We start from the raw sequence: 25,198 nt of genomic DNA, 5'->3' as shown, positions 1-25,198 counted from the left end.
CAAATGCTTTTTTCATTGATTGTTGTTTTTTCTTTTTCTGTTGATTGTTTGGCTTAAATTGTTTGTAATTTGGATGGCTTGTTTTTATTTCATTTTCCAATTGTTTAGCGTTTTTAATTAATTATTTATTTTGTTGGCTACTGGTTTTAATTTATGTGTTGGCTAGTGGTTTTATTAATTAATTGATTTGTTGGCGAGTGGTTAAATTAATTAATTGATTTGTTGGCCAGTGCTTTTATGTATTGAATTGCTTGTTTGGCTAGTGGTTTTATTTCTTGAATAGTTTGCTAGGCTAGGTGTTTATTGAATTGTATTCTTATGTTTTAGAATAACAGATTTTTTTTATTATTGTGCTGTTTTGGAGATAGATACATGTTATTGATGTGGCTTACTATTAGGCTTTTTTGTTATTTTATTGTTGGGGTGTGTAGGTGCTTCTGTATATATTTTATTATTGTGTCTTTTTGGCCATCATGCTTTTTGATTATGGTGACCATTGGTTGCAACAGTGATGTACCACTATGCCAATCAATGGATACAGGGTGGGTATATTGGTCCCGGGGTGAGTGGTTAGTCCTCCTGGGTGGGAAGCAGGAGATGGTGGGTTAACCCCTTAATTACTACAGCAGTTATTAATCTCTAAGGTGATTAAGGGGTTAGGGGCCATTAGATTAGGGGCCCATAGGATAGGGGCCATTAGGAAATACCGGCACCCCATAACAGGGCCTGTATCTCGGGAAGCAGGGAGGTCCCCAGACCTGAAATCAACGCGGTTCTGCTCCGGAGACCCCCTGCTCATCTACACTATTACTAGAATTATATTAAAAAAACATTAATTTCTGGTGAGATTTGCGCTGGGAGAGGCGGCTCTCTGTGCAGCTCTCTCTGTGCAGCTCTCTCTGCAGCTGAAAGAAATCGCCGGGTAAGCCCTTTTCAGAGAGGTGATCATAACGCCGCCGGCTACTCGCCAGTTTTGGGAATTTTGCTATCACAGGTAATTGAGGCTTTCTGAATACCGTGATAGCAAAGCTAAAAAAAATGGTGATTTAAATGGCCCGGCGATTTTTTTTATGAGCGCTTATAGCATAGGCTCCTATGTCTCTAACCTGTATGCATATCAGTTTGGTATCTGACAAATTATAAAATTGGAAGAGATTGATAGCTCTCTCAAAGTCATTCTTATTCAACATTCTGCCTAGACGTGCCATTATGGGTTTCTTAACATTTTATAATTGTCAGGTCCTGGGGCTTTGCTTGACATGCTCTTTTCCTTGGGAAATCTAAGTGTAGGATCTGATTATACAAATGTATCTACTGTATCTATCTATATTTATCCAGCCAGCCATCTATCTGTATGTAATCAATCACAGGCACGCCTTTATATATTTATGGTGATTTATTGGTCTGATTTTTCGGTTCACAAGGAGAGAAAGATTCTGCTTGGAGCCAATAAATCACCATGAATATGTAGTGATGTGCCTGCAATTTAAAGCATATGTTTAGTACTGCCCAACAGTGTGTAGTGCAGGGCACTGCACAGTTATACATGTTTTGGAGTGCCTCAGTCCTCGTATACATGTAGATAGTTACATACGTACAGTACATGCATATTTATTTTTATGTATTTGCCTCTGTAAGAGATGTGTGCAGAGGTACACTAATGGACACCAATTTGGGTGAAATTAAAACATGGCTTTATTGAGCCTGTTCCTTTAAACTCTGGTCAGCATACAAAAACAAAATAAACAAAGAAACAAACACCTATCCCTTTGTAAGGGCTAACTTTCTTCCCCAGTCTCTCTCTTCAAGACTGGGAGGATAAGCCCCTTACAAGCCTTCCACCCCAAAGTCTCAAGCGGTACCTTAAGCAGGTGGCCCTTCAGGTCAGTGGTGTCCGGATGTCTTGATCTTGACACCGTTGTGTGCTAAGGACATCTCTCTCTGCAGTTTTCCACAGGAGGCTTTTTTACAGCTCTGTTTAGCCAGGAGACTGGTTAATTGACTGTCTGCAATTAACCAGCTCCCTGCTGGATTCAGAGCTCTGAGGCAGCTTTATTTAAACAGGAATAAGTCCCTGTTACAGCCTCCTTTTGTGTCTTTCATCTCAGCTACAAAAGCAAAAAGCTCATATGTACTTCTGAAAACATTCCACAAAATATAACTTGGTTTATTACCATATTTTAAAAGCTTCAATTAATGGAAACTGGTGGTCACCTTATCATTTTTTTAGCACATGTCAAATATTCAAATTTGTTTCTGGGTAGTTGTTACATTATTAGGATTTCAAAATGGTATACACTTTGTGGTTGTTTGTGACAGGGCCTTAACCCCTGTCTAAAATGGCTTAATTAGAAAGCCTGCATTGATCTGATGAGTCCAGCAAGGAGCTGGTTAATTGCAGGTACAGACATTTATCCAGTCTCCACCTGGCTCATTAGACAGGTAGGACAGCCTCATGCTTGAACTGCAGGGGATCGCTCTAGCACATGGAAGGTGTTTGCTGACAGAGAGGGATCCCAGGGAACTAGCCCTCTATTCCAGGACACAGCGGTAATTGACACCCGCCAGAGGGTGCACCCCATGGTCAACAACCCAAACCTGGACTGACGGAAAGAGCCCCTGAAAAAAGGTACCTGAGTTACCCCTACAGTGGGATAGGCTGTTTGTTTATTTGGATGCTACCTTAAATCTGTACTGTTTGAAGATACGGGCTAAATAAAAGCCATGTTTTATTTTCCAATATATGTCTCCCTGGACATACCTGGAAAGCAACGCTGCACTACAGAAAGCCACAACGCCACAGTCTGACTGGGGGGACTGTGACAGACGGTGACACACACACGGTACTGACTCACTGACTGTGATCAAAGTCTACACCACCACAAGTACGAAGCGCCCCCCCCCCCAAAAAAAAATCCTTAGGTTTTTGAAATGGCTGCCTGTGAGGAGCTACGAACTCTGCAAGTGAAGTTTGCCCACCGGTAGGACTACCAGCTGGGTTTCGAGTATACTGTATACAGAGAAAATCGCTGCAATAGTCCCACCCTCGGGTGGTCAGTGGGAAGAAAACAACTGATACCGCCAAAAGGGAGAACAAAATGTGGTGTTCCTATAATGAACCCGACCACATGGAAGAGTATCCCTTCCTGTCCTACTAGGATTCTGGTGAAGATGAAGATATCTCTTATGTGGGCCCCAAAATGCGACACACCCACAAAACACCCTTTGGATTGTGGAGTGGCCTGAGCTCTGTACGTACCAAAAAGACAGGTCTCTATGAGAACGAATATGATTGGTGGCAGCAAAATCAGGACCAGCTAAACGCTGAATATTTCAGCCAGCTAAGCATGCTGGATACAGTGAAACTGCTGAAGTTTCAAACAAAGAAGGAAACCCTAGTATCCCCGATGGGACAGTCATACAACGCATAAAGGCAGAAAAAGAAAAGAGGTTCTCAGCTTACTGTGGAAGTTGTAGACATGTCCACAGATGACCATGTGACATCAAAAGGGGCCTGAGATATCCTGCAGCTTAGAGTAAGTGGAAGATTCAACCCAGGAATGGCAGAATCTCCAGAGGGCCCAAAGCAGAAGTCGAGTTCCCCGAAGAAGTGTTGGTCTGGTTCTGATAAGGAGAAAAAGGAGAATGACAAACACTGATATACTGGAACTTAGGGATCCTAAACCAGCTGCAAATGACCCCTCTACGTTAAGCCCATGATGGATAAGGAAGCTGTAGGCTGGGGTCCCCGGTATGGAAAGAGCTCCCAGACGGTGCTGCTGCAGTAGAGAATCCCCACCAAACATCACTTGGGACTTTCCCACAAATTGAAGAAGCGGTCAGCTTAGAAAAAGGACTACGTCAAGAGCTAGAGGCCCAAGACTATAAGTCTCAGGGAAGAAAAGATTGCCTGACGCAGGAAAAAAACTGTGGCCAAGCAGTTAAAAGAAGACTAGGTAAAATGGAAAGAGGCACTTGAGCGAAGAGTCCTCTGCAGAGGTGAGGAAGCTAAGCACATCATGGAATGATTGTGCTTGGGAAAAGTCCTCCTTGAGCAACTAAAGAGTTCTGATTTCAAGCACCTTCTGGAAGAGACACTAGTTACCTGGAGAAAGGGCTAAAATCCCAACGTGACTGGGGGTTCTCTCCCTCTATCCATTCTTATTGGAGTCACCGGCATATTTCGGGTGAGAGTGAAGGGATGGGCTTCAGCCATGGATAGTCCAAGCTAGGGGGAGTTATGTGAAAGGGCCTTAACGCCTATCTAAAAGTCTGTTTGGGTGTGATGAGTCCAGCAGGGAGCTGGTTAATTGCAGCTACAAACAATTAACCAGTCTCCACCTTGCTCATTAGACAGGTAGAAAAACCTCCTGCTTGAACTGCAGCAGCTCGCTCTAGCACATGGAAGGTGTTTGCTGACAGAGAGGGGTCCCAGGGAACCAGACCCTCTATTCCAAGACACAGCAGTCACTGGAACTGGCCAGAGGGGGCACTTCACGGATACCAACCCAGACCCGGACTGAGGCAAAGAGCTCCTTATAACAGGTACCAATTTGGACTTTGGGACAAAGGCTGGTAAGAGGCATAGCCCCAGCCCTGCAGATAGGGACTGGGAGAGTGAGTTTGCGCTTACAAAGGGATTAGGCTGTTGGTTTATTTGGATGCTGCCTTAAAGCTGTATTGTTTGAAGATACAGGCTACATAAAAGCCAAGGTTTATTTTCCAATATATGCCTCCCTGGACATACCTCTGCACTCGTCTCCTACATTGTTCTTTTGTATTTGTCTCTAAGAATCTTCATCTAAGATACAATGTGGCGTCTCATAACTACTCGGATGTTTCCCTCCATTGGCAAAATTGAGTTTCTCCAAAATATTTAAGGCACCGCTATTCTGAAAACATCTGTCCTAATGTAGACTCGGTGAAAGATAAATATATTATTGGCTGCATTTTAAACTTAATCTGTACACATGTTTAAGGCTGAAAATTATTTTATATTTTTCCGCCATAATTACATTTCAGTATGGCATAAAATAAGAAACAATACGCAAAAATGAAGACTGACAATCAATTAATCTTATACAGGAGTAGTTCCCTAAATGCACAAAACCTCCACTTTATTCCACTGTGATAATAGTGGTTTAAGTCTATGGTCATCCTTTCTTTGTACTTTGTCATCTCTTGCCTATTGAAAAAAAGGAAAAACAATCACCAATTGCCAATTGCATTTTGTCCAAAAAGTTGCATCTGATTCGCTCAAAAATTGTTTTACTTTTTAGAGGCTACAAGTGCACCAGTAGTAAATCAGCCCTGCTCAATATCTTATGTGGTCTTGTACTTGAAAAACAAATGACAGACAGGCGCACTAAGGGACAATGTTACTTTAATATTAAAATAAATATAAACACGATAGGAATAGGACAAGAGGCACCCAAACTTTATCAAATAAGACAATTACATTTTTTTAAAATAGCTGGTTGAACACCAACATGAAGCGGAGGAGTGGGGCAGGTCAATAACACATCCACGTTTGTACTAAAGAAAGGCTCCAGAGCCGATCCCAGTACATACCCAGCTGAGCAAGTGGAAGTGAAGTGAGGAGCCCCGAAACAGCCTCCGACTGCAAACTCCACAGGAACAGTCTCATGTGACCTCTACGTGTTTCGCACGTAGTGCTTCGCCAGGAGTACACGTGATGTCGCTGTCAACTTCCTTTCTAGAGTCGTATCTCCTGGGCCTTCTATTCTTATTTTTTAATAAATTGTTTCTTTTGGCAAGATTGACTTTCTCCATGGCACAATCTATGAGATTTTTTATCATAATCTTTCTGTTGAAATCTTTCTTTAAGGAATACACATGTGACAGAAACTACATCTATAATAGATGAGGTCACACGTGTTAGTCAAACTAATAGTGGGAAGTTTCCAGTGTTTATCATTCAATTTAACGATCAACATAAGGCTATACAGCAGGCCATTGCTAAACACTGGAAAGTTTTATCTTTGGACCCATTGTTGGGTGCACAAATTTCATCTAAACCCAAAATTGTTTATAAAAAAGCTAAAAATCTAAAGGGATTAATAGCTCCCAGCCAACTACGGTCTGAATCTAGCCGAAAGGGTACGATGAGATCATATTTAGAACTTAAGGGCAATTATAAGTGCAGTAAATGTAAGATATGTCCCAATATGTTAAACATAAAGAGGTTGTTTCTTTTGCCACAAAGCAAAGTTTTAAAATGAATCATTTTATTAATTGTTCCACCACCCATGTGGTCCATTTGCTTCAATGCAAATGTGGGTTTCAATACATTGGCAAAACCAAAAGATGTATGAAAATTTGGGCTATGGAACACATGAGAAATATCAAAAATGTGCAAAAATTAATTGATAAAAATATGCCTTTAACCCACCTTTTAAAACATTTTAAAAATTGTCATCAGTGTGACCCAGGTGGAATTTCATTTATGGGCATTGAAGTTATCACTGTAGACAAGCGCTTAGGCAATAGGGAACTACGTTTAAGTAGAAGGGAACAGTACTGGATATATACTATGCAAACCAGATACCCTCAGGGATTAAATGATTATATAGAATTGGTTCCCTTCCTTAAAGTATAAATTATCAGTTAGTTATCATATCTTGTAATTTGTTTTTCTTCCTTGCCCTTTTCTCCCTTTTTTCCTTGCCTTCCTTTTTCCTTGCCCTTTTTGTTTATATATGTTTTTATTCCATTGTGTTTTTTAATGTTTTATGCATAGGATAGTTTTTAGAGTGTTACATGTTAAGTATTTTAACCTTGGTGATGTTTAATTGAGATATTTGCTATGTTAACACACAAGACACAGTTATCCTAATGGAGTCTAATTTCAATCAGAGATTGTGGCTTCAGTTATCTGTGCAGCATTTGGGAGACCTAATTGCATGATTACATGATTGCAGTTGCGTGTTTTCATTTGCTAAGTACTAGGCATCCATTGGCTGCGGCTCTTTACTTAACTCCTAGGGACAGCGTCATCACGTGACCTTCTGACGAAGCACTTCGTGCGAAACGCGTAGAGGTCACGTGAGACTGTTCCTGTGGAGTTTGCAGTCAGAGGCTGTTTCGGGGCTCCTCACTTCACTTCCACTTGCTCAGCTGGGTATGTACTGGGATCGGCTCCGGATCCTTTCTTTAGTACAAACATGGATGTGTTATTGACCTGCCCCACTCCTCCGCTTCATGTTGTTGTTCAGCCAGCTATTTTAACATTTTTTAATTGTCTTATTTGATAAGGTTTGGGTGCCTCTTGCCCTATTCCTATCGTGTCTATGTTTATTTTAATATTAAAGTAACATTGTCCCTTAGTGCTCCTGTCTGTCATTTGTTTTTTTGTCTGTGAGCTCCCCTGTGGGAGCTCACCTTTATAGTGGGTGTGTGGAGTCCCCCAGACTGACGGCAGCAAGAGGGACTGTATGCAGTGACAGCCCTAGCACGGCGTGACATTTCTGCTTTTGGTCTTGTACTTGTGTGACATTAGGTCACACACACACACACACACACACACACACACACACACACACACACACACACACACACACACACACACACACACACACACACACACACACACACACACACACACACACACACCTAATCAGTATGTGATCACTTTTTATTGTCTTTACTGTTAAGTTGTATTTTATTTATTTTCATGTTATCTACATTGAACTGTGCTGCATGGGATGTTGACATATTATCAATACATTATGACAATAATTAAAATAATAATGTTAATACAAAGAATATTTCTCTTATAGAAGAGTAGAATTACAGTATTTTCAGACACACAGCCATACAGATCCCTCCAGCACTGAGAGGGGTTAATCACTATTTTCAGAGCTAATATTATCCATAAAAACAGATGTCTGTAATTCTCTCTTCTTTGACCTTTTGAGACTTATCAAAGTCAAATACTGTAGGTAATCATCCAATCAAACGGGCTATCATTATCAGAAGAAAAGTAATTATAATCTGAATATGTTTCAACATGATTATTATAAGCCTCAGACTATTCCAGATTTGAGTAGAATTTTAGACATTAGCACTTCATGATTTCAACAGTAGAACATCAGTAGTTTTTTCCCCCTCTTGCCGTTTAAGTGAAAAGAAATGTTCCTCTGATTCAATGCTGGTTCGTCATTGAAAATACCATGAGACCCTTGTTGTGTGAAAATACAGATTCCTTGTACTGTATATAGTTTCCAAGGAATTGGTCATACGCAGGTTTCTAGCAGTTCCAATATATTTATTCTTGAGGCAGTTTACAACAATACCAAGCTTCAGTTATCACAGGTAAGACAGGTTATAAATGGAGCGCAGACTTTGGTTAGATGTTTCTCTTCTGTTCTAAGCCTTCTATTCCTCAAACTGGTGTGATATAGTACAAAGAACAACGCATATATTCATTTTTGAAGGTCGTTTATCTGCTGTCTTTGCACCGGACCCAGACATATCTCACTCGTGTGTACCCCCACTTGTACCAAGCAAATTTGTTTCTATTGCATTCTGTAAAACTTTGTCTCAACAGTTTCACAGAACATGCTAAATTACCCCTTAAATGGAATATTTGGACAAGCTGAATTTTGATTAAAAAATTCAAAAATCTCTCTTAAAAATCCCTTCTCAGTGCCTAATGGCACTTTTTTCTCGATAGAAGGTTTTTCTGGGTCTCGTGGGCCTCAGCGACGAGACTTCTAGTTGTTTCAACAAACGACTTCAATTCACAATACAAGTACAATTGAATAGCAAACATGAAAGTATATTCTTACTGAATCCGTGTGCAGTATGTCACATTCTGTTCCATTTTTAGATGGAAACACATTCTGCCATGGCCGATATAGAATTTTTGACTCTCCATTTCATAGGAAGAAATAGTAAGATTAGACTCATTAGAATGCATCCTATAACCCTTTAGATGAACTATTTGGTAGGGCATACATAATACGACATGTCCCTAGGTGTGGCATATATTAAGTGATGCTGGCTGCCACGTCAAGTGGTTGTAAAACACATGGTAATATGTTACATCTGGGAGATAGATATGTTCTCCAAACAGGGTTCCAATATTGACTACCTGGAAAAACATGGTTGGCCCATCTTCCCAAAGGAGTCAACACTTGTATCTTGCAACAGACAAAGATACATTGCCAATACTGATTTCCCATGATGTAACAGAATCCATAGCAAAAGGAATCAATTACTAGTTGCGTCCACCATACAGTAAGTACTCTAGGCCATACCGGGAACCAGAATGGCAGTAGGATCTCTCGAATAATTGCGAATAATTCTGTTTGTTCCTGGCTGCATAGCAAAGCCCATGAAACATTATTTCACAATTGGAAATTGCTATTGACAAAGGCAATTAATTACCTTTCTCTTATTATAGCCTGTGACTATAGAAGAGTTGATAATGCTTTTCTGTAACTATGTATTGTAGTCCAACCATCTACTGTATATTCTCTTGTGCTGTGAATTCCTCTGTGGAGTGTCTGACTATTTTACTCAACTTGTTTCTAAGAATTTCAGTGTCTATTGAATGAATTAATGCAACACCAATACTAGCACCTCCTAATATGGTGGCTGTAGTGTCCCTTTTTGTTTTCTGTGATTTTATAGGGAGTAACACCAAGTATGAACCATGTTTGTATGGACAGCACTTGCAATGCAGTGTATTTTGTACAATTAGCATATTTGGAAGTAACCAACCAATCTCTAGGGTTAATTTTCCAAGTAACCAATTTGTATTTCACCTCCCTTGCGCGTGGTTTTGGTGTGTCTATTTTAATTTATACCAGAGCCCCTTTTGAAAATGGTGATTCTGCCAAAGTAACATTATAGTAAGTGTGAGTATCTTTGACTAGAATATGTAGGTTTATTGTAGCGTGTGTCCAGTTATGTTTACATTCCCAGCTACCCATACCCTCTGGTTTTAGTGCATTGAACACCACATTGATGCTCCCTTTTTTTGTTGTGTAGCAGAGTCCCCCTCCTTATCTCCAGTGAGGGGGACCTGCTATCCAGCGGTCGATGTAGCTCCGCACGATTGGGGAGTTTGTGGGGGTGGCCATTTTGGGAATGGTGCGCATGTCAGTTGTGGTTGGAGCGGCGGCCATCTTGGAATGGCTCCACATGGACTGAAGCGGGACTACAAGTCCCAGAATCCTCGAGGGGGGATGATTGCATTGGCTGTCCCAGCCTATGGGATGCATGCAGTCCTTTGGAACAGGATATCCTCTGTGTGCAGAGAGCCTGTGAATCAGTGCTGAAGGAGGCGCCAAGGAGGACAGTAGTGTAAGGGAGCAGTAACTCCTGGATTAGGCCAGACCTTGACCCCTAGGCCCCAGTTAGGCCCTGAGCCAGCTGTAGTTGAGTATTGTAGGGAAGGCCCCAAATAGGGAACCTTCCCCTTAGTACCACAGCCACACTACTTCACCGGTGGACTGATGTCAATGCGGCAACCTGCAGCATTTGACAAGAGCTGGGCGTGGCAGCAGATAAGAGGAATCCTCCGTCTGGAGGCCCACCGCGGACCGCGCCCTGGATAAAGTGTGAGGGGAGTTGTGTTAGAGGTCCCGCTGCGTGGGACCTGATCCATCATTCTCCTCTCATTATTCTCTGGTTAGGCCTGTGACCAGGAAGGTACCACCGTGCACCTATACATCACAGGGGGGTAGCGCTACCTCAAACTTGGGTGGGATTGCTTCTGTGGACACCGGGGTTATAGGTGCCCCAGGCACCCTCAGTACTTTGGGTGAACAACTCAAGGGGTGATATTATTGTATGTTATTGTGTTGGTGCATTATACTGTGTATAGTAAAGTTTTTATATAGATATATAATCAAAAATGAATAGATGATACCGTTCTGTGGCTAGCTAAATGCTTTTATTTGTGCGAGCTTTCGAGATACACTGATCTATTCTTCCGGCGATGTTACAATGGATAAAGCAGGAAAGGTTTAACTTAAATGGAGACACGAAATCCAGGGGGAGCATGGGGAAGAAACAAAAAACAAATCTAAGTGCAATGGGAATATGATTAGATGGATGCTTTGAGTTTTGGCTCTTGAAGAATGGCTACTTACAAGATGTAAGAATAATAAAAGCGGATGTATACGTGTGGCAGTTGTCAGGGCGGTTCAGGTACTCAGATGGATGTGTCCCAAGTACAAGAGAGAGAACAGACTTGCATAGCGCAGATCAACCAAGGTATAAAAAACTTTTATCTACGTAAAAAATGCACTCACAATAAATTGAATAAAAACGGGCATGTCACACTATATAAGTGTACAGGAGGATATCATCAGCCGGCTGGCTCACCATCCCAAGACACTCCGTCCTCCTCCGTCGCTGCCTCCGCTGAGCTGCGTTCCCGCAGTCTCTTACCGGCACAGAAATCGCTCAGTTAGCACGGTGGCAGCCAATATAAGCTGATGGTGATACAGATCCAAAGGATGAATATAGGCAAAATTATGGCATTAATACATCCAACATGTTTCGTAGATCTAACTACTTCTTCAGGGAATGCCATAATTTTGCCTATATTCATCCTTTGGATCTGTATCACCATCAGCTTATATTGGCTGCCACCGTGCTAACTGAGCGATTTCTGCGCCGGTAAGAGACTGTAAGGGACTCTCCTTCTTCCTCCCTATTGATTCCTCCATTGCCACGAGAACTGTGACGTCACTCCGCTACACCACGTGACGGAGCGGCATCGTGGCACGCTGTGTAAGCCCCTGCAGTTGCGGAAGTGTTTGCAGAGCAATTCCAACAGCTCTGGACTGCCCTAAGATCATAGCAGCTGGGAAAAGCAGTGAATCTACACAGGAGAGACGGGGGACTGTAGGGGAATTCCCCTGGAGGCAGTATATCACCGGTTGAGGAGCGGTCCCACTAAGTGTCTGAATCTGCAGTATTACCAGGCTGCTTGAAAGGAATCCCCTTGTGAGCAGCGTCCTGCTGTGTGAGGAGTGCATGAAGGATCCCATGCCCCAGAACCATCATAGAGGCTCCTGCAGAGACAGCTGAGTGCCAGACCGTCCTGTTTTACAGCTACAGAGTGGTAACCAGTGTGATATGCACTAAATGCACATGTTATTTCTATCTGATGTACGCAGATTTATTACCCCTTTAATATTGTAATACATTCTATTACTTACTTCATTATTTGGCGTTGTGCGCTGTTTTCTTTTTGTTTCCATTTCTTAGAGTGTGTGGGGTGCTGAGCCACCCCTAATGTTTATAGCAGCAGACGCCCATATCAACCACACGGTTATGTTATAATTTAATTATTTAATCACTTATTCACTGTGGTATTGTGGTTTACTTTATTTATATATGGTTTAGTCACTGCACTGTATTCAATTATAATAAGGAGATAGATAGTAGCGCACAGTTTATTTCTGTTTAGCCCTATTACATACTGCATTGCAACGTTTGAAAAATTAGTCTTTGTTTTTTTTTTACATACTAATTAGAAGAGTGAATTTTCATGACCAAATATGCACCAGTCCAACACCAGTCAAAAATTCTACTTTCACGGATAGTGTCCAGGTTGCTACGGTACACCACAACACTGACACAAGTCAAGGTTTCAAAATTGTATTGAAAAAAAAACCCCCATTCCATTAGCCCTGTAGATAACTACCCGTGGCAGTGAAAAGATTTTTCCTGGAAAGATATTCTTGTGAGTTAAGACAAATTGCCTATAGTATGCCTCCAGTTCTGTGCTTCTACGTACATACAATATATTATTTTGTTAGCGTTTTGTCCTGCCAAAGATGTCAAAATATAAAGCTAGTCTATATTTATAGGAAGAATATAAAGACCACTGTTTTCAACTAAAATTCCTGGCTAGAATTTATTTGGCGGGGGGGGGGGGGGAGGAAGCATGTTACTCAAGTTTAAGTTGCCTGAGGCGTGCACCTTCAGGAAATATACACGTTTATGGAGTATTTTTATGCTAGGAGGTAGTATTGTGTGCTTGGGCCATTTAAAATGCCAAACTTTACATATCTGGTACCAGTGTGCTCAGGGGACACGGGACAATAATGTTTAATATTCCTTTCCTTGATTATAATGAGCTTGTATAAGAATTTTTTATGCAAAACCTGAAATTGATGTAAATTTATGGGGAAAAGATAAAGATCACTATTTTCAGCAAAGATTCCTGGCTAGATATGTTTATGGACAAAGTCGTGGTGTTAGCCATGTCTAACTTCCCTGGGGTATTTACGTTCAGAAAAAAATATACCTTGTGGGGGTAATTTTATGCAAGAGTGTAGTTTTGCTTTGTCAATGGACTAATTTAATTGCATTACATTTAAAAAAAATCATATGTGAACAGTTTTGCTGAATTAGGGTCTGTATATAACTCCCAGTACATAAACGCTATACAACTAGAGAGAGTAGATACAGGTTAGATAGTGGTATCTCGTCTCTCAACTATAATATAATAACCAACAAATAAACGAAGGGAATTGATGGCTTGGTGCAGAATAGTAGTTGAGAGTAAAAATATGTGAGATGTTGATACTGTATCCCTGTGCAAACCTATATAAAATATACCTAACAGGTAAGTGAAGGGTGTTAACCCAACTTGAACTGATTGACCTTGATTTGGCCTGTCCATAGATTGGATGTTGCAGGCACCTAAAGTGGGTGTGCTCATCTTTGAAGGGGGATTTCCAAACACCAAGACCACTTTCCTCTGGTGTGCAATGAGAATGGGGCGAATAGTGTTTTTATACTATGATATATACAGGCATACCCCGCTTTAAGGACACTCACTTTAAGTACACTCGCGAGTAAGTACATATCGCCCAATAGGCAAACGCCAGCTCACGCATGCGCCAGTCATCACGTCCTGAACAGCAATACCTGCTCCCTACCTGTACAAAAGCTGTGCGCAAGCGGGGAGACTATAGAGCCTGTTACAAATGCGTTATTTACATCAGTTATGCACGTATATAACGATTGCAGTACAGTACATGCATCGGTAAGTGGGAAAAGGTAGTGCTTCACTTTAAGTACATTTTCGCTTTACATACTTGCTCCCGTCCCATTGCGTACGTTAATGCGGGGTATGCCTGTATATATATATATATATATATATATATTTGATACTATATCAAGTGCGCAGATACTCTGAAGTAAACCAGTTGAAACCTTATGCAGCCAAAATGCTGGTTTAACACTATAAACCCCAATATTTATAGAAAAACATATAAAGATGAGATATAGTACAATCAAAGGTAAAAGTGAGGGACATGAGAAAATTGTACTGTAGTAGAAACTATAGATCAGATCTATTAAAGGAACTGCAGATAGATCTAGTAAAAAACAAACATTGATAAACACAGAGAGTCAATCTTGAAATTACATCAGGTATCTTATATCTTCTGTTCCAAGGTACGAACAAAGTCATATATAGATTAACTCTTTCTCAGAGTCCTGATGTCCAAATATCCTGAGTTATTAAGAATTTCCAAGAAATAGTGATAAAAATAGTGCTCTCACAATGTGAGAGCTTGTCCCTCACTGACCGTCACGCTTGTTGATCCAAGCTTGTCCCTCACTTTTACCTTTGATTGTACTATATCTCATCTTTATAGTTGTCCAATTGCGCTAAATGCACTGTCAATCTACCTATCTAACTATCTATCTATCTATATATATATATAGTTGTGTGAAAAAGAAAGTACACCCTCTTTGAATTCTATGGTTTTACATATCAGGACATAATAACAATCATCGGTTCCTTAGCAGGTCCTAAGATTAGGTAAATACCTGTACAACCTCAGATGAACAATAACACATGACATATTACACCGTGTCATGAAGCTGCAGAGGCATGCAACATCTCCTCCAATTGGATTTGAATGGACTGTACAGATGCTTGCAGCTGTGTTCCTAAGGCTAAGGCCCCGGTATCTCCGCTGCAACGCGCGCCCGCGAGATTGGAGGCGCGTGCAGCCAATTCCCTGGTCTGCAGCTCACTGCAGGAAGAGAGACCGCGGGGGGGCGTGGTGGGGAAGTGACGGGGGCGCGGCCATGACGTCACCCGGCAGGTTCGCCCTCATTTGCTGAACCGCCGGGGGGCGTGCCGTATCGTTCGACGCGAGTCCTGCTCTCAATTCTATTGAGCAGCAGCAACTCTCGCCCCAGCGCTGCGGCCCCCCCTCGCAGCGGGCCCAGCGCCATTGAGGGGAGGGCTCTCGTCCGTGCAGCGTCCGACACAGCGGACGCTGTAGTAGGCAGCGGGGTCAAGGCCTAACTAAGAAAATAGCTAATGGGGCAGGGTCCCTACCTAAGGGCCTGTCCATGTAGCAGCCACAATCTTATGGTATCAGTCTGGGCCTAGGGGGGGGTATTTGGCGAAGTGCAGAGGGTCACAGACCCCTACACATACATCCTACCCTGTTCATGTCTCAGCACCGACTGCCTGTCAGCTTGCAGCGTGCAAAAACTATCTCTCCGCAGGAGATTTTCGCATAGCTATTGGCTGTGTGTGGTCATCTGACTCTCTGCCCCTAAGCATTATGGAGCTTGTAGTCCCCGCGGAGCCTATCCCTATTGGCTTTCGCGTGCGCTTAGTGGACTGCGCATGCGTACACTGTCATGGCCGCCGCATGCACGAACCTCCGCGATGCGCGAGCACCACCAACATGGCGGAGCCCTGCAGAGGGAGCCGCCAGCGAACCCATTGCCACCCACAACATCCCCTCACAGCAGCGGAGGTGAAGGAAGGGGAAACAGGGAACCGGGGAGCCAGAGGGGGACCTGGATACAAATATACATACGCATATACACATATATATATATATATACACAGTATATATGTAGCCCTCTTTCCCTCTAATGTGAAGGGTCTACTAGTGCTGGCGGTACCTGTCGGCTCACAGGGATCTGAGCCTCCGCTACTGGGAGCCTGGGGTAGCAAATATACTGAGTGGCAGCGCCTCCACCTGCACGGGATCCCAATTGGATGGGATAACCCCGAGCAGGCACTATTAATAACAGTTCACAGATTATAAGAATAACAATAATAACATTTACTGTGAGCAATAACCATAAACCACATACAGGCAATAGCAATACTAATGCTTACAGCTATACCTCGCCGCGCAGGGCATTGTCCCACCACCGTGTCCACAGTACCAGAGGTGTCCTTTGGTCACTTCACCCAATAAGTGCCCCCAAAAGATGCCCACCGCTCTAGGCGTGATCAGTGCTTTATTATACCGGTGTTAGTGCATGTTTGGCGAACGGTACCTGCCGGGTGTGTCCACACCCGGGCGTGCTAACAACGAGAAGCAGGGGATCCGCCAATCCAACAATATCCTCCGCTGGATGGGATGTCTCCCTCTGGAGTGACTTCCAATGATGCTCGCTCACTCTCTGGCAGTCTGGTCCCAGAGTGCTGCAGCAATAGTTCAAATGAAACCACTGTGGCCCTAAGCTGGCTAACCACTAAAGGGAACCAAAGTAATTAAAATGATTGAAATAAAAACGGAGAGGTTAGCTGTGTACCTAATAGAAACTGACAGTGTAGATCAAAACCACTATTGTCAATTAGAGTGTCCCACAACTATATAATTATACTAGAGGTGGTAGTGATTTGGCTACAATATTGTGTCATTTGAAAACTACTCCTAGATGGTAGTGATGGGTGTAACCTGAATTGATGTGTACGCTCGGTTTACCAAGTAGATACTGTAGTGAATCAGGTATACATACACATTTGTGCCAGACCGTCAGGTTCAAAATTTAGTGAGCCTGTGGGTCTGTCATGGTGAGCAATAGCAGTTGATGCAAGATCACAAAGTATGTGTCTTGTACTGTGAACCATGAACCATACAATGATTAAGGAGTAGTCAGAGTGTTGTGCTTCCTAATGAAGTCTCCGAAACACTCTGAGAGGAATTAGGCAACAGACCTCTCCGATATAGCCAGCGTACTAGGTGGTAACGCTTAGCTTGCCCTACATATGTTTCACCTGTAGTGGCTTCATTGTTTATTAATAAATATTAAGTTTTAACATAGATTTAGGTGATCTCTAGTGCGGCGTATAGGGAGCTTTTCTTTATCTTTTTGATCAGCATTAACCTCTTCCCTGCCAGCACCACCTATACACTTTATTGCAGTTTTTGTTCCTATATCACATAGGTTATAATATTTAGGTTTTCCCTCCTTTCACATTAGTATAGTGCAAGGTGCACACATTATGACCTTTTGGTCATTCCACCCCCCCTCTGTATAACCACTAAAGGGGCAGGATCCTTAACTGAAGGGCCTTCCCTACAGCAGCCACAAGCTTTGGCTTAGTGCAGAGGGGCACAGACCCCTGCACCTGTACAACCTCCCTTAGCTGCGTCCCTGCTCCAACTGCTAGCAACCCAAATGTATCAACTGCCTCACAGAAGAATCCTGTCACTTCATTGGCCAGGCCTGGCCACCTGACTCCCAGCCCTGTGGCCTTCTGGGGGCTGTAGTTCCTGCAGAACCCGCCTTCTCCTGAGCGGCAGTGGAGGTAAGGGGCCAATCGGGGAACCCAGGCTATATATATATATATATAAATTATAAATGTATATATATATAATTATTATTATTATGTTTCCCCTCAAACCTCCCTCCAAATAACATATAACTCCTTTGCTTTAAAAAGGAGCACACCCGAGGTACCTGGGAGGTATTAGCTACAGGCGTGATCCGTAAAGTTCAAACGTATGCTGTGACAGGGGAGTTTTCCCACAACTGGTTTAGTTTGATACTAGAGCTACTTTCCTGAATAGCAGAGGGTGTTGGGTCTGATCCTGTTGGTTATGATGCCCCATTAATCACAAGGGGCCTTAGACTTAAACTGAATAGGACTGCAGGGACCCCTGCTGTCTTAATCCGATGGGCCATTAAGAATCTCACAGAAATGTTGAGGCATTTACTGTGAGACTGCCCCAGAATCTCCCAGGCGCGAGTTCTATTACTTCATCTGTACTAGAATATGCCCGAATGTCTTATAAGGGAGATAATAGCAATCAGATGTAACTTTGTATCTATGCTTTCCCTACAGTATGTGTTAACATGTTCGACTTATCCCTGTTTCTTTTTAAAATGATGTCAATCTTTTCTTAAATGTATCTACTGTATCTGCTATCACAGTCTTCATGGGTAGTAAATTCAAATTTTCACTGTTTCATTTACTGCTGGTAAAATATGACCCTGTCTCATTTGTACTGCGTGTGCATGAAAAATTGCCTTTAAAGTTCCTTGTGTTGCCCTTGTATATATTTGTTAATAATACTCATATCCAAGCTAACATGCCTTAGAGCCAGGGGTGAGCAAACTTTTTATACCGCGCCCCCCTTTTCATCCATGAAATTTCTCGGGCCCCCCCTGCCTGGGTATACAATGTATATACAATGGGTATACAATGTAAATACAAATATGTCTAAATACTTATATATTTCCACAGCTCGCGCTTGCAAAATTAAGCTGCGTCCACGCTGCCGCTGAGAGCGGTGACATCACTAACTCTCCAAGCATGAGCACAGGGTGTCCCGCATAATTTTGTAAGCACGAGCGGGGGGGGGGGGTGTGTGTGTTTTGTGTTTGTGTGGCTGTGTGTGTGTGTGTGTTGACTGCTGCTGAGCGTGCTTCAACACAGGCACAACACACACACTCAATCACAACCAACACAGACACAACACACACACACACTCAATCACAACACACAACACACACCACACACCACACACCACACACCACACACCACACACCACACACAATCACAACACACACAACACAGACAGACAGAACACACAATCATGTCACACACTTTCACCTGGGGGAGGAAGTACTGTAAGCCTGCTCCTGTCACCCATGCTACTGAAAACTGGGACGGGTAACACAGGAGCAGGAGATGTCTGTGTGCAGGGAAGGAAAGCCCCGCCCCTGCAGCAAGGCCCTGCCCCCTCTGCAAGACAGAGCAGATAAACAGCTTCAGCACGGAGCTTCTTGGCCACCCGTGCACAGCTCTGCCCGCCCCCGGTTTCCCTGCACGCAGCCATTTCTGTCATCCCTCCCACCCCTCATTACTAGATCCCTAAGTAGATGAGGGCAAAAGGCCTCCCAATATAACACTATGGTAATAAATGTAACTTTTTGCACCTTGAGTGCTTGTGCCAGTTTTGTTTTTTTTCCAAACTGCCTAGATTTTTTACAGTGGAAGCCCCAAAAATAGGACTTTGTTTTGTGAATGCTCTTACATCCCTATATTTGGCAAAAAGCTTACGCAGTACATCTTATCTATAGAGAGGACAGGGAACCCAGGGAATTCTAACGAGGGGGCCTTAGTCCTTTGTGCGACAGGATTCCACCAGCCCAAAAAGCACATAGGACTCCTATTTCCCCAACGCTCAGCTAAGACAAGTACCACTGTTAGGTGGAAGGTCAATATTCCTCCACTCAGGCATGGTTAATTACACATCTTTATCACAGTAGGTATCCCCCCTATTTTAGCACTACACATTTGCAAATACAACTTTCAAATGCAATACCACAGTTATGTTTTCTCAATAATAAGACAACAGCCAACATTTGCAATCCCTGTCCCACGGTGACGTCACAAGGAACATGCAAAACATGTTGTGTAACCGTTACATTTCATAGTGTAAGTTCTGTGTATATCTTAGGCATGCACTTTTCTTAAAATCCTTCTGATTCATGAAGAAATTGCATATGCAGGTGGAGCGCATGCAGGTGCGACGGACCTGCATGCACGCTACCTGGTGTTTGTTTATATCATGCATACCATTTGTTTCTATACTTATTAAAAAAAAAACAATAAAGATGCAACAGGTGTTCCCCCACCCTCTGGAAGATTTCACTGTTACCTGGTGTTGTTGTGCTGCTCACCTGCTAGGCTTACAGGATTGCTGAGTGTCTGCCGGTGTTAGTGGGGAAAACAGGACCGGCTTTAGAGATCTTCTCCAGTTCTTCATGGGTGCAGCACCTCCATTTCCAGCAGGCCCCAGCAGAGCCGGGTGCAGTTCCTGCAGGAAATCACTCTTGCAACTGCCACTGATAAACTGCAGTCTCAGACAGGAGTATAAAACAAATGATGGTTCTTTATTCTTCATACAGCATATCAACATGTACACTCTTTTCTCTCTCTCGGGTCCCTGGAATCAACCCCCAGGGCTTGAGGCCCGAAAAGTCTATACTTTGCTCCCTTACTCCCTGGTGGAGTAAGGGCTAGTATTCCACTACCCTGAGGCAGAGGAAGGAACATGGCAAGAGCCCTGGCTCCACACTTCCAACAACCACTAAATTTGGATCTACAGTCCTTTTGTACAGAAGGGGAGGGTCCTAGGTCTGAGCCCCTGATAGGGCAGCACACAGTCCCTAGGCCCACCCCCTCCCCCTGTCACTCAAATGAGTTGTTTAATGATGCAGCAGCGAGGGCATAGATTTAACCCAAACACTGCATGCATACCATGCACTGGTACCAGGGCTTATATGTTAGGTAGGGCAGATTAGCAGCCAGGAGGATACATGGCTACAGAGAATTCACTCATTGGAATAATAAACCATGTCAATTTCAGATGTTAGTCACATGCTCAGTCTGTGTCCTACACAAAACAGCAATCATAGAAATAAATGGCACACCACTATTAATAAAGACATACAAGTATAATTCTGCTTCTGGTGCTTAACTCCCAATGGACCCGGCGTCTCAAGGCTGGACCTGATAATGGCACAAAAATTAAGGAAAGGAGGAGCACACAGGAGACTTGATTTGAGTTTTGAAAAACTTCAATAAGGTGTTCACAGAATCAGAGCTTTAGTACAGATAACGTTTCAGGACTAATGTGTCCCTTCCTCCGACGCAACACTGTACTAAAGCTCTGATGCTGTGAACACCTTATTGAAGTTTTTCAAAACTCAAATCAAGTCTCCTGTGTGCTCCTCCTTTCCTTCATTTTCTACACAAAACAGCAGCATGTAGAATTTGCATTTGGTTTGCATTGAAACATCTTCTGCACAGTGCTGACAGATAAATATATTTCCTTTTTTTTTTTTAAATCAACTACAGTATTATACGGAAAGGCTAAGGCCCTCTCCCTCAGTCAGTGCGCCTGCACTGCAGACAGGCGGCACGCTGACAGGCACAGACCGCGATATGCGGTCTGTAGGGAGCTGGAGCGGGGCTGGAGTGGGAGGGGGGGCGTGGTTTGAGTGGAGGGAGCCGCTACTCTCCCCCCCCCCCTCCCTCCACGGGCTCGGTCTCGGTCTCCCGGGCTGCGGGAGGGAGCTGCTGCGGGCTGCTGGAAGGTAAGCAGCTCCCTCCCCCTTCCCCCACAAATGCCCTCCTCTCACACGCTGATACACACACACACACACACACCACCCCCTACCTTGTGGAGGAAGCTGTCTGACAGCTCCTGCTCCCGCCGCTGATAGGCTCATCAGCGCGCGCGCCACGTGACGCGTCACCGCTGGGGATCACAATTTTCTTGCATCCCCTGGCGGCTGACGCATCACAGCACGTTGTGAGCCGTGCAGCGAGGGGGGACTGGGACCGGCTAGGAAAGGATACCCCTGCTGGTGAGGAATGCGCACGCGGCCGAGCGCGCCGCTGGACGCAGCGGGACCAAAGCCTAAGACAGCACAATGAGAGACAATTCTAAAATCAAACACAAAGGGGCGATTCAATAATCCTTGAATGTGAGGTTTAGGACATTTATAGTGCGATTGGCTGCTTTGGGGCTTATTGAATCAACCCTTAAGAGACAATAATAGTCCTCTATTTCTATTTCCTAATAATATGAAAGAGAGGTCATTTATTATTATTCTTAGTGCTTTAACAGCAGAGTTTGCTCCAGTGATGGCTGTTTGCTTGATGGTCCTTCAGAAAAGGGAAAAAACATGTTAAGATTCAATGACAAAGTTTAATAATGTGATAATAGAATTATTATGTACCATACAGTAAAAATAGTTAAGAGTGTATTCATGTGACTTAAAAGGGAATAGTTAACATTCCTAATGAGATGAAACATACAACAGATTACTTTATAGTTGTAGCCCTTGTTCCCCCGTACTAGGGAAGGAACTACCAATGCTGCTATTACTTGTTTGGCAACGGGAGGCCTGAGTCTCCACCACTGGGAGCCTGAGTGCAGCGCTTCCACCTGCAGGGGATCCCAACATGGTGGGATAAGCCCCTTACAGGAACAATACCAATAATACTCACACTTAGGTATATAATAACAACCTTTACTGAACACACTATAACAGTAACCTGTACCACACAGTATAATAGGCCCAACCCCGCACCACCAATGAGTGTCCCCAAAGTACATAGGATGCTTGACACCAATACACTGATGTCCATTCCCCCAATGTTAGGACCCACCCAAAAGTGTAGGAGATAACGCTATCCCGTGAAGTACTTAGTTGGGTAACTGCTTGGGGCTCCAGGACCTAGGTAATGCAGATTAACAAAGGGGATCTGTCTGATCCAACATTGTCGTCGTCCGTGATGGCATGCGTGGGGTGTAGCAAGATGGTCGCCACTCTTGGAAACCTACTGTGCATGCGCGAGCTGGTACTGTGCATACGCGGCACAAAGAAAGATGTCAGCGCCCTCGCCGGAATGCCGGCGACCCGCTTGCCCAGTCCCAGCAACGGATATAAGAGGAGGGGTAAGCGGAGGAACCGGGGGACCAGAGGGGACCTGGTAACATAGTTATTATTCAATGAATGTAATATACAAGGCATGGCTGTAGTATAATAGAAGAATATGATATCTTTAATGTAAGCATGTCACATGTAGTGTTGTATTTCCCTAGTACCTTTTCTCCTTATACTTCTGTTTTGTTCCCCCAATAAAACATTTCAGAGAATAAGAGGCCTCCCTTTGTATAGAATAGGAATTGTGTTAAGCTGTCTGCCTCTACTCACTAGCCATAGTGTGCATGAGTCAGAACAACCCCACCAAACAGAGGTGTTTGATAATATATGGAGAAATAAGAGCATTTCTAGAGTTTAATTCAGCGTTTCAGAGTGCACTTCCCAAGCCTGGGAGAGATGAGTTGAAGCCAGCCTCCTTTAGACTCATCTCCTTACTCAATGTTGAATAAAAATGATTAACAACAATATTGGCAGACAGGTACAAGATTGAATTGCCTGGAATAATTGCATCTGACCAAACTGGCTTTATTATGAAAAGAAACCCTGTTATTAACATCAAGAAAGTTTTATCAGTGTTGCAACATATAAAATATAACAGAGGGACCCCACCCAGTGTCAGCTTTCCTAAGTCTAGACAGTGAAACGCGTTTGACCTTGTAAACAGGGAGCATTTATTTGAATTGTTAAGAAGATTTAGAATTAAGGAAAAATTCTAAGAAATAATTAAAACAATATACACTAATCCAAAGGCTAGGATTCTCTCCCAAGGTTGTGTTCTGAATCATTTGAGACTGCAAAAGGTTCTAAACAAGGATGCCTGTTGTCACCTTTGTTGTTTGTGTTGGTCTTGGAACATCTAGCTATAACATTGAGAAATGCAGAAAAATACCAAGAGATTAAAATAGGGATGAGGAACAGAAACAAACTCTTTTTGCAGAGATGATGCTATTACAGTATTTGTCGTGAAACTTGAGGAAAGAATACCTGAAATATGTAAGATAATGCAAGATTTGAGTACTTTCTCCAGTTACAAAGTAAACTTTGATCAATCAGAAATGTTTTAATTAAATCATCTAGAGATATCCACTTCCCTGTTAATCGTGAAGAGCAAGAGTACTGTGTATGCATGAGGGCCTCGTCCAGGGTGGCACTGAGCGGGCGGACGCACTCACACTGGCCACGATCACACACATTGCGGCAATGTGTGTGGCCAGCGTGAGCAAGCGCCTGCGCCCGCTCAGCGCTCAGCGCATGCAAATTTGAATTTGCCGCTCGCAAGCCCGTCACGTGAGCGGTTCGCCCAATGAGAGCGAACCAGCTTCGTGATGTCGTGGCCGCCCCCCAGGCAAGCGCGCATCTAGCCGGCCACGAATCACCCAGCCGAGCAGGGAGCAGCGCACGAGCTCCAGTGCGCCCGTTCCCTGCCTGGCCGCAGCCTACATTTCCCTCCTATACTCCAAAAATCCAAACGGTTATAGAAATTTAGAAAGGTCTGAACCTTTCCATTCTGGCAAGATTTGCAGTAACAAAGTCGATTCTCTTCCCTCAATTATTATATGCAATGCAGATGTTGCCAACAGATATGTTAATAACAAGTAAAGATTTTTAAAAAAATGCTACAGTGAACTGTTTCACAAAATGTTTATGGAATAACAAAAAACACCACATTCATATAGAAAAAAACTATATCTGCCAAGACATAAAGGAGAAATATGTCTTTCCAATGTGCAACTATTGAATAATAAAATAGCTTTATTTAGTCATGCAAATGAATGGATTTGGGGGAAAAACATCATTATAAACATACTGTAGGAATAGAAAAGGAATAATTTTTTCCTCACTCTCCCATGTACTTCCTACACTGTAATTGGCAAAATATTCCCACAGAAATGAAAGAAAATGTGATGTTTAAGGATACAGCCAGAGCATGCAAGTGTGTACTGTATGAAAGGCCAATGGGAAAAAAGCAATTACAAAATACTGCTCAAAATAATCCACAATTTGAACCAGGCATCTCCAATAGCCACTTTGAAACCTGGAATAAAAAAGGTTTCACTGAACTTCAAGATTTAATAGATGAGGAAGTGGTTAAATCTTTTGAGCAACTAAAAACGAAATTTAAGTTGCCTAACTTGCATGAATTCACATATTTGCAGGCAAGACATTATGTAAATTATCTACACTATAACAAGAAAAACCTCCTGAAATATGGGAACAAAATGTTATAGATTCATGCATACATACATATGGCAAAGTCAAACAACATTTCTTCTATAAAGCAGAATGTAAGTGGGAAAGAAACATAGAAAGTATGGAAAAGAGACTTCCCTGAACTTTGAAATATTGAAACCCTTATAAAATATGATGAATATAATGTCGAAGCATTACCGTACAGTATGTGGAGCCTCATTACAGGAGGTTCAGATAAAGGTGATTAACGCAGCGTATGTTTCACCCGGGCAAAGAA

The sequence above is a fragment of the Ascaphus truei genome, chromosome 1 (genome assembly GCF_040206685.1).
Source record: "Ascaphus truei isolate aAscTru1 chromosome 1, aAscTru1.hap1, whole genome shotgun sequence".
Classification (NCBI taxonomy): domain Eukaryota; kingdom Metazoa; phylum Chordata; class Amphibia; order Anura; family Ascaphidae; genus Ascaphus; species Ascaphus truei.
Note: the sequence above shows the minus strand (reverse complement) of the source record.